Source organism: Chenopodium album, chromosome 11 (assembly GCF_948465745.1).
Source record: "Chenopodium album chromosome 11, dcCheAlbu1.1, whole genome shotgun sequence".
Lineage (NCBI taxonomy): Eukaryota > Viridiplantae > Streptophyta > Magnoliopsida > Caryophyllales > Amaranthaceae > Chenopodium > Chenopodium album.
The window spans coordinates 41,952,915-41,966,777 of record NC_137844.1 but is presented as its reverse complement, the minus strand read 5'-3'; positions in this window follow the sequence as shown (position 1 = coordinate 41,966,777).

Sequence of the window (13,863 nt, the reverse complement as noted above, 5' to 3'; positions counted from 1 at the left end):
ACACGATCTGCGGTGTGTTTGGCAGAGTGCTCAGTCATGGAGATAGCAGAACTGGTGTTATTGGGAGGAGCGATAGGCGAAGTTGCAAGTGTTATTGTTGGGGATGCCTGTAATCCCCCATATTTTTAGAGTAAATAATAATATATTTCCTTATTATTTAAACAAATATTTTATTTTGTTTTCATTTAATATATTATTTTATGTAAAACTTAATTAAACTCTATTAAATTATTAGGCACTAATTTAATTTAAATTTCTCTTTCTATACACCAACTTATTTTATTAATAATGTTGGTAGCCCAATTTTGAACAAGGAAGCTTAAACTCCCATTTAAGCCTAATCTACAAATTCCTACTCCCACTTGAGTTTGGAAACCAAGCCCATATGCACATATAAAAACCCCAAAACCCTCAAATCCTTCCCCTCATTCACGTAATTCCCTTCTCCTCTTTTTCCCCTTACTGCTTCATTGTTTCATGAGTATTCAAAAAAAAAAAAAAATATCGAACGTTGTTGCTCTTGCTGCTGACGACACCAACCCACCACCGGCACCACCCTACTGCTCCGCGCGTCCACCGCAGCACCCCCCCCCCCCCACGACAGCAGTTTGCCCTCCTCTCTCCTTTCTTCTTCTTGTTCTTCTTTTATTTTGTTAATCTAATTCAAGTTTTAATCTGTATCAAATTTTGTTATAAAATTGTTATTATTATGGTTTGATTATGTATATGAACTATAAAAGATTAAAAATTTTAAAGTTTTATTATGTTTAAATTATGAAATAAAATTTCTGATTTATTTCGTTAAGAAAATTAGGGCTTAAACCTTGATTTTTCATGATTTTAGGGCTTAAAACGTGTTAATCAAGTTACCTAATCATACTACATTTAAATTATGTTAAAGTTTAATTATTTTGATGGTGAATAAAATTTCAGATTTTTATATAGCTCTAAACTTGCTGTAATTATATTTCATGAATAAGTATGTATTTTAAGGTTTTTATGTAGGAAACTTAAAGAACAAAATATAAGTTTTAATTTTAATTAAAGGGAAGGCTTTAATCATGGCCACGTGGAGAGCTCCTTATGACCATGTAAGCACCTGTTGCCTACGAAATCAACTTGCCACCTATGTCGATAGGTGGCACTAGCTTGGTTGTTTTTTTATATACCCAAGCATAATTCATTATTATGGTACAATCTTTATCTCTCAAACTCTCTCTCTCTCTCTCTCCTTCTCTCTTAAACACTCTCTTATTCTTCTCATCAAATTGCTAACTTTAACATTAGAGCGGTTATCCTCGGATAATCCCCCTGGTTAGCTAATTTGCATTGACTGTGTAGGCACTTAATTGGCCAATAAACCTTTACGGATCCCAAGACTCAAGTTACCGGAGAACACCTAGAACACTAGGGAATATTAGGGTTTGATATTTCTATTGTCTATATATATTGTAATGTGGCCGAATATTATCAAGGGGAAAATACAATGAGAAATACAGAGACATATTTCCCCCAAAATTTAACATCACCGTCCTCACACCACCGCAACGACAATTGCCGGCTTAGAGACATTTTGTGGGTAAGGGTTTAGGTGGGTAGTAGTTTCGTGGGGATTTTTCGTGGTGGTAATGGCTTTGGTGGTGATCAATCTCAGGGGAGGTTGTTGCAGTGAAAGGGGGATAGAGAGGGGGTGGTTGTTGTGGACGGAAAGTTTTCGGATTGGTAGTGGAAGCCATGAAAGATGAAGGTAAAGAGAAAGAAATAAAATGGTTGAAGAGTGTGAGCATGATGCACCGAGGTTAAATTTAACGGTTATTTAACGATTTTAGGTTAGTAAGGATACGGATGTAAGTTTTTAATAATAGAGGGCTACCACCGATAATCTAAATAAAAATTGACTACCATTAAAAATAAGAAAAAAATAAGGGTTACCATTGAAAATTTCCCATAACTTATTATATCAATCAATCAATAATAACTTAATACTAAAACAGACACCGGGAGTAACACATGTCACATCCGGGTGCTTTTTTTCCCTCCAAAACTCTCCTTCCCTTTTTAACCCATTTTTTTTGTTAATATTTGATTATATAATAATATCATTCTAAATCTGATCTTTTATATTATCTTTGTGACAAATATATATTCCTTTTTATTTGGTGTTCATAATTATTCTATATACGGTTACCTAAATAATTATTTCAACTCCTTTTTAATTATCTTTTATATGGAGTATTAGTAGATTTGCCAAAATAGTAATAATAAATTGACTCATATAATAGATGTTATAGAAATTACTTTAAAACATCACTTTTTTTTTTTCCAAAATGCTTCGGCTAGCTAATATTTTATTTCAATTTCAATTAAATACAACTATATATTTAAGTTAATTACAATTTTGTTTCTGAAATTTTACTATTATACGTACATAATATCACAAATTAAGGATTTATAGAGCATAGTATAGGCGTATAGCTATAAAATAAAAGTTGTGTTTGACAAATGATTTTTTAGATATAAAAGGGGATATAGTATTTGTAATTTTGTGAATGTTTGCACTTTTACTAATAGTTTTAGTGAAGATTTTAGTTTGTTGTTTGATTGATTATAGATGTTTATTAAAAATGCATTTATTAATAAGTATTTACTAATATGACCACTAGACCTGATCAAACCAAGTCTGGCATGAAAAATTCTCGAGTTTGTGCAGCCTAAAAAAAAAAAATCCATTTTTAGATAATTTTTTTCTTTACCTATTAATAATGATCATGACATTATAATTTATATATATTTGATTTGTATGTTTTATCAAATTTTATTTGTTGGATATAATTAATTTTCTTACAAAAATTAGACTTACCGTGCATGGCACGGGCCTTAAGCTAGTATATAAAAAATAAAACACGAGAGCAACACATGTCACATCATGGTGTTGTTTTTTCTCTCGCATAGCTGCTATTTACATGGCAAGTAAATAGCAGCTATAAGATAAAAGAGTGGTGAATTTTTTTTTTCTTCTAGTGGTACAAATATTGTACCACTGATATCTATAATGGTTATAGATAGTACCACTAAAACAACTTATACTCTAGTAGTATAAAATACATGTATAATAGTACATTAAAATTACCATTGTAAGTATAGTACATTAAAAATACCACTGTAGCAATAAAAAATAACAAAAATTAAGTGAAATATTTACCAATTAGCCCTCCTATATGAATCCTAAACAAATAGCAGCTATGCGCTTAGTTGCACTCCAAAACTCCTCCTCCTTTTTAACTATTTTCTTTTTATGTGAATATTTCATATAAATATAATAATATTATTAAAATATTAATCTAACTCTTTTTTAATTATCTCTAAAACATGTATTATTAGATTTTGCCAAAAAAAGTAGTATTAAATTGGATCATATACTAGTAGTTGATATTAAAACCATTTGGCTATTGGTGTAGTGGTGATTGGGACTGCACTTGGTAGGGAGGGTTGCATACCATGTTCGATCCCCGCAACAAAATATGAGAGGAGACTGGAACATAACCACCTAGAACCAATTTTCGAATCCGGATCGATTTTGCATGGATAAACCTGGTGGAATACAAAAAAAAAAAAAAAAAAAAAAAAAAAAAAAAAAAAAAAAAACTATTTCTTTATATTTTTCTAAGGTTCCAATTCTTCTAGGGTTTGATTTTCAATTACAATTTCGATTTTTAATTTCTCAATCCTCAATTTAGAATTTCGGTAATTCTTTTTTCTTTCCTAATTTGTTTGATCGTGGTTTCATTTTTTTAAAAAATTTTCACTAATAGTAAACTATTTTTATATTTTTACCTACAATGTAATGTAATAGAACATAAACTACAATTCAATAAGAAAATTTTAGATTTTAATACCCGAAAATGGTTTTTAACACCCAAAAAAAAAAAAAATTAACACCATTTTTTTTTTAAGAAAATAGATTTTACCACCATTTAACAGATTCCGTCTAAGGGTCCATTAAGTGGAGTCCATACTGCCACGTGTCACTTGTGGTTGGTCAACAAAATAAAAAAAAACAAATAAAAATTAAATAAAATAAATCTAAAACTACCCGGCCACCACCGCACCACCACCGTCTTCTTGTTTTCCGCCCTCACCCAGCGTAGCCGCCGGCTTTCGCCCCATCATTGGCACCAGAACCTCTCCCAGCCTAACCCAGCCCCAACGGAACCCAACCCCTCCCTTACCTGTAACCAAAATCGCCGCACTAGAACCATATCGCATCCTCCTTTTCCCAAGAGAAACGACCACAATTTCGACCATTATTGACCGATTTCGTGGCTGTTTTAAAATTTAGGGTTCTGTTTTGGACGATTTACGGGGTGCAGGAATTGGAGGGGTATGGATTCCAGTGGTCGGGGCTGGGGAGGATAGTGTTTCGGTGGTCTGGGCTGGAGAGGGGGTGGGTTACGGTGCTGGCGGGTTGAAGCCGTGCGTGTGGGTGGGGATGCGGTGTTGGTGGTGTTTGGGTGGCTGTAGGTTTTTTCCTTTTTGTTTTAAAACCAATAGTATAACAACATGCACCACAAGAAAAATAACTTTTTACAACAGAGTAGTATTTGTTGGGAAATGCTATTTATCTGTTGTTAATAGTCTTTGCCAACGGATAATTTTTTGTTGGTCATTTGTTGGCAAAAATTCCATTGTAAAAGTATTGCCAACAGTTAAATATGGTCTGTGGGTATTATTATTTGTTACAATAGATATCTTTTGTTGGTAATTATTGTTGGTAATGCTTTTGCCAACAGTTACATAATACTGGAAATGTGTTTACCAACATATATAGTAATGATGGTATAGGTTTTAACAATACATATAGTCTATTGGTAATAACTTTTTTCAATGTGTTTTTTAACTGTTTCATTGAATTAAAGTTGTTGGTAATACTATCAAACTAAGCTTATTTGCTATTTTTTTTCTATATTATAAAATTTCACATAACTACTATCACGCACCATTATAAGAAAGCAAATTTCATTCATAAATTATGACACTTGTTTAATTTACATAAATATAACAACCAAAACAATGTGAGCCATAATACTTTTCATTACAAGTTAGTTTCAAAAGAGAGCTTATGGTCTACAAAACACCTTCAACTATTTGTCAAATGTACATCATATATAGTGAGGCATAAGCAAGATTCATTCCACCCAAAAAATATATTTGTGCATGGTCTTCATCACTAATCATAATCATCAAATTCCTTGTCTTCATCATTTTGTGCATGATAGTCATGTTCCTCACCTCCATAGTCATTAAAATTGTAATACCCCGTATTTTTATACGTATTTTATTTTAAATAAGTATTTTGTGGGGTATTTAAATAATTGAAAATGAATTATTTATGGCATTTTAATTATTTATTTTAAATAAGTTTGGAAATATTTTATAAAAGGAAAGTTTTATTTAATTAATTATTTTATTAAGTTGGGATTTAATTTAGGAAAGTTTTATTTTAGTAAAGTTTAATTAGGAAAGGGATTATGAAAGATTAAAAAGGGAAAGTTTAGGTAAGAAGGGTTTCTAGAGAGAGGGGTATAAATATTCAACACTTGGGCAAATTAAACTTTTCCCAGAGTGGAGAATACCCAAGGTAAACTTTCTCTCCCTTCTCCTTTATTTTCTTTTTCCTTTTTCTTTCTTTTTCCCCTTCCCCTTTTTCGACACTCACCACCGCCGGCCACCACACCACAGGTGGGCCGCCGGCCACCACCAGCAGCAGCCGGCAGCAGCGGCCTCGCCACCAACAGCCGACTGTGGTGTCGTGGCTGTTGTCCGACCACCCTTCTTTCCAAAAAAAAAATTATTCTTTTTATTTTCTTTTGTTTAATCCTAGATCTACTTATAAATTATGAGTTTTGTGATGGTTTTATGATGATTGATATCAAAGTATGATGTGAATTAATTTTCAGATTTTAAATTTAATTAAAAAGCCCCAATTTTTGAAACCCTAGATTTATAAATAATTGAATATTGAAGGAATATGATTTAGGGTGGTTTAAACCTTTAATTTGAGGGTTTTAAAGTATAATTACAGCAAGTTTTCATGAATTAGTATTGTTGGAATTTTTGTTAGTATGCTAAAAATTAAGTTTCTTGAAGGAATTTTGACTACCCATTAATTGGGATTAAAGTATGAGGTTTTAAATTAATTTTCAGCTTCTTTTAATTAAATTATGAGTGGTTTAATAAGAGTATATATTGCTGGAAATTTGTGTGGAGTAGATTTTAATGCCATATTATGATTTTGGTTTGTATGAGACTTTGAAGTGAGTGATTTCTATTAGTCGTGGCGATTTTAAGATCGTATTCAAGGTATATTCAAGAATTCCGCCACTTACGAGTGGTTCTTTTATACTGGCACGGTTAGCTCCCGTGTTAGTACCCCTTTATTGGGGCAGGTTAGGGGGAAACCCGTTCAATGCGTAATCAATACTAAATAAATTATTTAGTTACTTAGTTGAGAAGTCTTGTTGTATGTGGTGTGCTTGTAACCAGGTGCAACGAGGTAAGTTGTGTGTTGATAGGTGAAAGCATGTTAGTGTGTTTATCTACGCTTATGTACTCAGCTTTGCTGATTGTGTGTTTGTGTGTTTGTTGGCCTTGTCTTTACCTTGGCCCTATGATGACCCATTTTTAATGGAGAGTAGTGAAAACAAGTAGAGAGAAGCTTTTCAGGTGATGAAGCATATTCATGATGGGCATAAGTGAAGAGAGAATCATTCTAGTTTCCATAAGTTTATGATGTGTTTATTGCTTTAATTATTTTTTGATATTATTGTTTGTGAGACTAACGCAAAGGTTTTAATTTAGTTCGGTTTTGTTAAGGGCCTACAATGGTTCCAAGTTGTAGGTTGACTTTGTTTTACTTTGGTTGACTTTTTAAGTTGAGTCATTTTGAATATTTTTAAAGAGAGTCTTTTGCTGTGTGTCTTTTATAGTTGCCTTAGCCGTTTTCACGATGGCGATAATGTCTTAGATTTTCCTATTTTGAGTTTTAAATAGAGCAAAGCAGGTCTTTTAAAAGAAAGAAATTTCTAGGGTGTTACAAAAATCTTCATTATCTTTCTCATTTTCATCATTGCATTCACTACCAGCATTTTCCTCATCTTCAGCATTTTCCCCATCTTCTTCTTCTTCTAGAAGAATAAGAATTTCTTCTTTTGACATACCTTAAAAATAAAATAAATCATTCATTAAATGAATAAGATAAATCATAAAAACAATAACAAGCTAAGTTAGAAGACAACTACAGTACTTTACTTTGTGTTATTCTAACATTTTCTCGTAATCTGAAACTAACTAATAACTAAATGAAAGGGGAGGTAAAGAAATTGAAATTATATTAGAAAGGGTGGAATTTTAGAGAGATTATAAATTAAACGAAAATAAAAGCATAAAGACAACGGAATTAATATCACAAAATTTATTACCTGAAGCTGTAAAAAATTTGTCATCAAATTGGTCATTTTATCAAGCTTCCTCTCCACTTTTTGAACTTTCATCTCACCTTCAATTCTCTTGGCACACTCTTCCTCCAAATCACATCTTTTGTAGGAGATCGAGGAACCTTAACCCCCAAGCTAAAAGTCTTAGCATAACCATTTTTATCTTCTCCCACATATTTTCTGAAAATGGCTATGCGTTGTTCTTTGTTAGCACATGAGCTAGAACTTTGAAGGAGGCGAGCCAAATCTTCTAGAATTGCCTTCTACATATTTTAAAAGACAAAAGAAAATAAAAATAATTTATAATTTGACAGTATCTTGCTCTAAGTTTCCATAATCAACCAAAAATAATAAAAGACAAAACCATACTTTCACAGTAGCTGATGTATTATCAAGTCGAGAGCCCTGTTTCGGTCAGGGTCGTCCCAACCTTTTTGGAGGCCCTGTGCAAGTATGAAGTGTATAATTTGGTACTACATGAAATGTCTCTACTCGACTTTTTTTTTAATACTAGAAAACAAAATTGCTATTTTTCCTGCCCTTAAAAAAACAAATATATAAATGTTGTAATTATCAAAAATGAAATATAAAGGATATTGTCACTTACATTTTGCTAAAAATATTGAAAATTAAGGCTTTTAGTGGGAATTCTTTGGAAAAAGAATGCTTTGGAATAAAAGAAAAAAAAAGGAAAAAAGGTTGCTAGTGGGATTCAATCTATTATCTCCACAATACACATGAGATCATTAACCACTAGGCCACAATTAGCATGTATGCATATTTAATGCAGCATATATTATTTATTCATTTTAACACTTGAGGCCCCAACTAAATTTGGGCCCTGTGCAGCCATAACCACGGTAAGGGCCGGCCTTGGTTTTGGTTCATGGGTTTCTAGCCATACGTCAAGAGGATCAGGCTCTTTTCCTTCTTTTTCCTGATACGGTAAAAAAAATGTACAATGATATAATCAAACCACAATCTATTCATTGAAATACAATGAAATAATAGATATTGCTAAGATACCTTTTTTTTCTGCTTCGTATATGTGCAAAACTCTTAGAGCCAGCATAATGACACATCATCGACTTGCTCCTATTTTCAATATTTCTTTTGCTTCTTTCCTAAAGTTTGTTTAAACGAACTTGATTTCAGGATAAGTAGACAAAAAAAGTAACAATAAATGTTATATTTTCTACTTATGCAGTACAAGATTTAAGGTTTTACCTAGCCTTTAGGGGATTTCCAAAACTCCACCAAATTCTTCCATATGTTTTTTGGTATATATGGTACTTGTAATTCCCTTTGAGCAATTGCTTTTTCATGGGTTCTTCCATCAAAATATCTTATCTTTAACTCACATTTTTGGAGTCTCCATGCATCATTCATAGTGTTCATTGCCCAATCATAAGGCTCTCGTCCTATGGGAAATTCAAATGATTGTTGTACCAAAAAATACATAGTAAATATACAAAGTTTCTGTGCAGATTAGATAGTAATCATTATTTACTAATTACCTTTGCTTCCTCCTACACACAATCTTTTTTTTTTTTTTGACTTAGCAATCTCCAATCCCAACAATCTAATGGCAATCTCTAGGATCTCGTGCTAGACAACCAATTAAAGAGGATAATTTCCTCTCTGTGTCACCAACAAGTTGTCCATATTCATTGACCTCAACAAACATACGATGCTTCAAAACCTTAGTTTTATTAGCACCACGACCCTTCTCATTCCTTGGACGAGCTGCTTGAATCCTATTTGTGGTATCTCATCATGATTAGTATAATCTGCTTCATATTCTTACCTTATTTGCTCATTGAAGTTTGTTGAGATATTAGATTCTAAGTTACTGTAGGGAATATTTCAAACATCCTACACTTGAGCCCCACTATGATCATACACTTAAGCATGGTGGCGTCCAAAGGGAAGGAAGCTAGAGCAAAAGAGTCACCAACAAGTTTTAGGAACTTGTAAACCGTTCACGAACACAAAAATCGCTAACTTCATAGTGGTCCTGAACCATGACTGGATATTCGGGGATGAAGGTACAAATCCAACCTAAAAGAGATTGAACTTGCCCTAAATAGGCCTTTATTTTGTTCTTCTCGTACTCATGTGCACTTTCCAATTAACATACAATCAATATATTAATCCCTAACCTCTTTAACAGGGGTGAGCACGGATCGGATATCCGAAAATCTTAAATTTTAATATTCGTATCCGATTCGAATATCCGATTTTCGGATACCCGAAAATTTTGGATCGGGTAATTCGGATATCAAATACCCGATCTTTTAATATGATATATTTTTTTAATAATCAAACTCATTATCATATAAACTACAATTATTCATATATTTCGAATCTTATAAACCCACAAATAACAACCCAGAATTTCAGAATATATAAAAATCAAAATAAACACATACTATACAAAATACTAATTAAGAAAGAGAAAAAAAGACCCAAATGACAAAAACCAAAGATTAATTTGGTATAAAATCAGAATCTAACATCTAAAAACCCAAAAAAATTTAACACTTATATACAAAACATATCATTTAAACAATAATTAAATCTGAAAAAAAAAATCAGATAAAGTCGCCGCTTAGGAGATTCAATTGGTGGAGCAACCGTGAGAGGGAGGGAAGTCGCCACTGTCGGAGAGAGAGTGTGGCGTTGTGTTGGAGGAGCGTGTTGCGTAGGTGGTGCGGTGGGTAGGTAGCAGCCGTGAGGATCTAAGGAGAGAAGGCAACTGGTGGTGCGGTGGGTAGGTTGCAGAAATTGAAGGAGAGAAGGTAAGTTGGTGGTGCGGTCGGTTGAAGAAATCAAAGAAGGAGAAGAGGATGAAAGAGAAGACCGAGAGAAGAGAGAGGGAAAGTGGATGAAAGAGAAGTAGAGATCTGAGAAGAGAGAGAGGGGTGGTAAGGATGAAAGAGATTTGAGAGGAGAGAAGGAGGGGCGTGGGATTAAGGGTTTGATTTAGGGTTTTGTTGGTTTGGGTACTTGGGCTGCTGGGGGTATCAGGGCTTTTGGGATATTTAGGGTTTGCTGATTTGGGTTGGTTTTTTAGATTTCGGATCGGATATCCGATTGGATATCCGACTTTTTTTGGATATTCGGATATCCGAAATCCGAAATTCTGATATCCGATCCGAAAATGTTTTCGGATCGGTTATCCTAAATTTTCGGATCGGATGCGGATCGGATTATCGGATTATCACATAGTTTTGCTCAGCCCTACTATTTAATCTATGTTGGTTGATTATTAATGCACAAACAAATCTATTATTGGCGATCACTTGAATTAAAATCATATTAGCCTAAAATCAAATTATTAATTATTTAATTAAGCGTGATTTCAAATACAAATTCCTTTTAAACCTGCAAGGAAGGGCGTGATCAAGCAATAACAATAATATCAAGCAATGTAATAATATTGATACAACAAACCATCATCATAAAAAAATAATCTCAATCTCATCAAAGCATAATAATACTAGCAAGATCCTAGACATGATACTAACATGATTAATAACAAATCCTAGCATGTTACTAAATAATAAAAATCAAAGCTTTATCCCTAACATGATACTAGAAAGATACATGATATTAGAAATATTAGTTAACTCCTTAAACATGATACTAGGAATCAAAATACTTACTTCGAAATATTAGTTAACTTCTAAAAAAATAGAGCAATGTAATTACTTACTTCGAAGCCTTGTATCTCTTTCTATCAAAACAAAACACACGTTAGTAACTTCAATGAAATTATTAAATCAAACAATAAGAATAATATTAATTGAAATTAGATTTAGGACCAAACCCTCAGAACTATCAACCTTTCACGTCGAGGTCTGAGGCAACTTTGCACTTGGCTAGGTGTATTCGAGACTCGTGAATGAGGAATGGTATATTTTGTAAAGGTTAGGCTTAGAAAGAAAGAAAGAATAAGCTTCTGGCTTAGAGAGAGAGATAGAATAAATGATTGTTGATGATTTGAAAACGGGGGAAATCGACCCTTTTTCTAGAGAAAAATCGTCCGTAAACGATAGAAAAGAGTCAGGAGTAAAACTGGTTCCATCGCTCGGCGATGAGCCCATCCTAGGGAACACCTTCGAAGGTGACCGTGCGTCGGCATCTTCAGTTTTGTGGCTATTCCTAGCCACGACAGTGCCTCACCGCTGTAGACAATCTCCTCTGTGCTTTGGGACATCGCCGAAGACCGCTGCTTGTAGCTATCTCCAAAATCTTGTCTGTGCCTTGACTCAACCAATTTGATTAACAACCTTCATGCCCTAGTGAAAGCCATCGAAGACCTAGATGCCTTGCGATCCTCAATTTTGCTGATGCTTTGTCATGTTGAATGCGTGCTTGCCTTATGCTTCGGAGTAGTTTGCTCTGCTAGTACCTCAGCGCATTTTGTAATGAGCCGGTACCTTGGCGCTTGTGCTTGCTTGTGAACCAATACCTCGGTGCCTTGTGCTTTGTGATGAGCCAATGCTTAGGCGCTTAAATCAAGTGAGATGATCGTCGTTAGGTTGATCACTAATCGCAGTTGTAATCGAGCCGACTACCAATCATGTCAATTGCTTTACGGGGCTAAATGGCATACCAAGGAACCCAAAATGCTGAACTAGGTCCACATAAACCATTTATGGGTCCTAGGAATTGCATCGCTGAAGAGAAAAAGTCCAACGCGTGCCGCCACGTTCCATCGTGACGCGTCAGGCGTATCGCGTCGCGATAATTTTATCGTGTCGCGATAAGGTCGCGTTTTTCCGGATTTAATTCCTTTCTTCTTCATTTCGCCGTGGCTCTTCTCTTTCGTTCGAAAATCGCCGAAAACTTCAACTTGCTTGTTCTCGTTCGTTTCCCAACCAAACTCGCTCAAACTTTTTGCAAATCAAAGTTCTTCATCTCTAGTTTGCCGATCGATGTAACTTTTGCTCCAACTCCTCTTAGTTTGGAAGAATTTCATGCATGTTCTTTGCGAATTTCCGGAAAATCCGAAAATGAACTTGCTTGTTTTGCTTTGTTTGTTGAATTTCTTGCCATGAAATTGCTTGTTTATGTCTATATGTTGCTTTGAGAGTGTTTTGGAACTTGTTTGGCTTAATTTGGTGAAGAAATGAGCGATTTTCCATTGTTGAACACCTTGAGTTCGTGAGCATAATGTGACTCGTTCTACATGTTTTTGCTTGATTTTTGTGCTTAATTTGCCACAATAATTGTCATAGTATTGTAGGAAATTGTTTGATTGCTCAAAAATCTTGTTATTGCTTGAATCAAAATCATGCTCTGTTTTAGTACTACGTACTCTGTTTTTTGACGAATATAGTATCATGCGGCTAGGTGAACTCTAGATACTAGAGAACCTTTAATTTATTGTCCTTATATGTTCAACATAATTAGTATGGCTCTTGTGGGGCTCACCGAGAGGACGAGCCCGTCAACGTAGGTGAGGGTCCTTCCACCAGCTTGGGGGAGTTTCTGGAGTGGGATGGATATACTCTGTACTTCTCGCCCGTCCATCACATTTCGGAGCGCGTACAACGCGGCGTTGCTGACAATCGAGTTCGTTGCCATGGTTCAGGCAACCGTGACATTAGGCGATTGTACAAGCAATACCTTCGGGATAACCTGGAGTTGTCTACGCTTTGGGAGTCCTGCGATTTGAATCCCTTCTTTCAGGCTGCATTGGCGCTTTAGCCTTTGTAGTCGAGTCGTTACATAGTTCGAGCATTAGTGGAGTTCTTCTAGGTCACCATCAACACCTTCCACTTCCCTTTAGGTGAGATGACAGTCACCCCTTTCGACTTATCCATTATCACTGGACTAGAGTTTCGGTCTACCGTTGTTCCTCTTGGTAGGGATCTCGCTCTTACTTCGTAGGAGGTTTACGAGTTGCTAGGTCCTATTATTGTTCGGGTGCGTGCCTGAGACCGGATCAGTAGGGACTAGACATCGGTCTATCCGCCGGTCTCTGATGGTGGGGCCTTTCGAGACAATGCGACCACCCCGGAGCAACGGGTGCGCATCTTTGTTCTGATTCTTCTGTCAGGGACTTTCTCTCCTGACAAGGGTAGTCGAGTGCTACTTTACTACCTTCCTGCTCTTCGCGACCTTCGATTGGTCGGGACTTTTGATTGGGCCAGCTTGGCCTAAGCCAATTTTCTACTCGGGCTGCGACTCGCCTGTCGTCACCGGAGTCTTGTACGTCGGCTTTTGCTGACTCTTAAGCTTTTCTTGTTATCACAGGTCTGGGTCTACGAGTACTTCCCGTCATTGGCGCCAACACAGTCTCTGCCTAGGGGCTCCCCATTGCTACTAGTTGGGGAGGCCGCTTTCCTGGCGTGGTGGC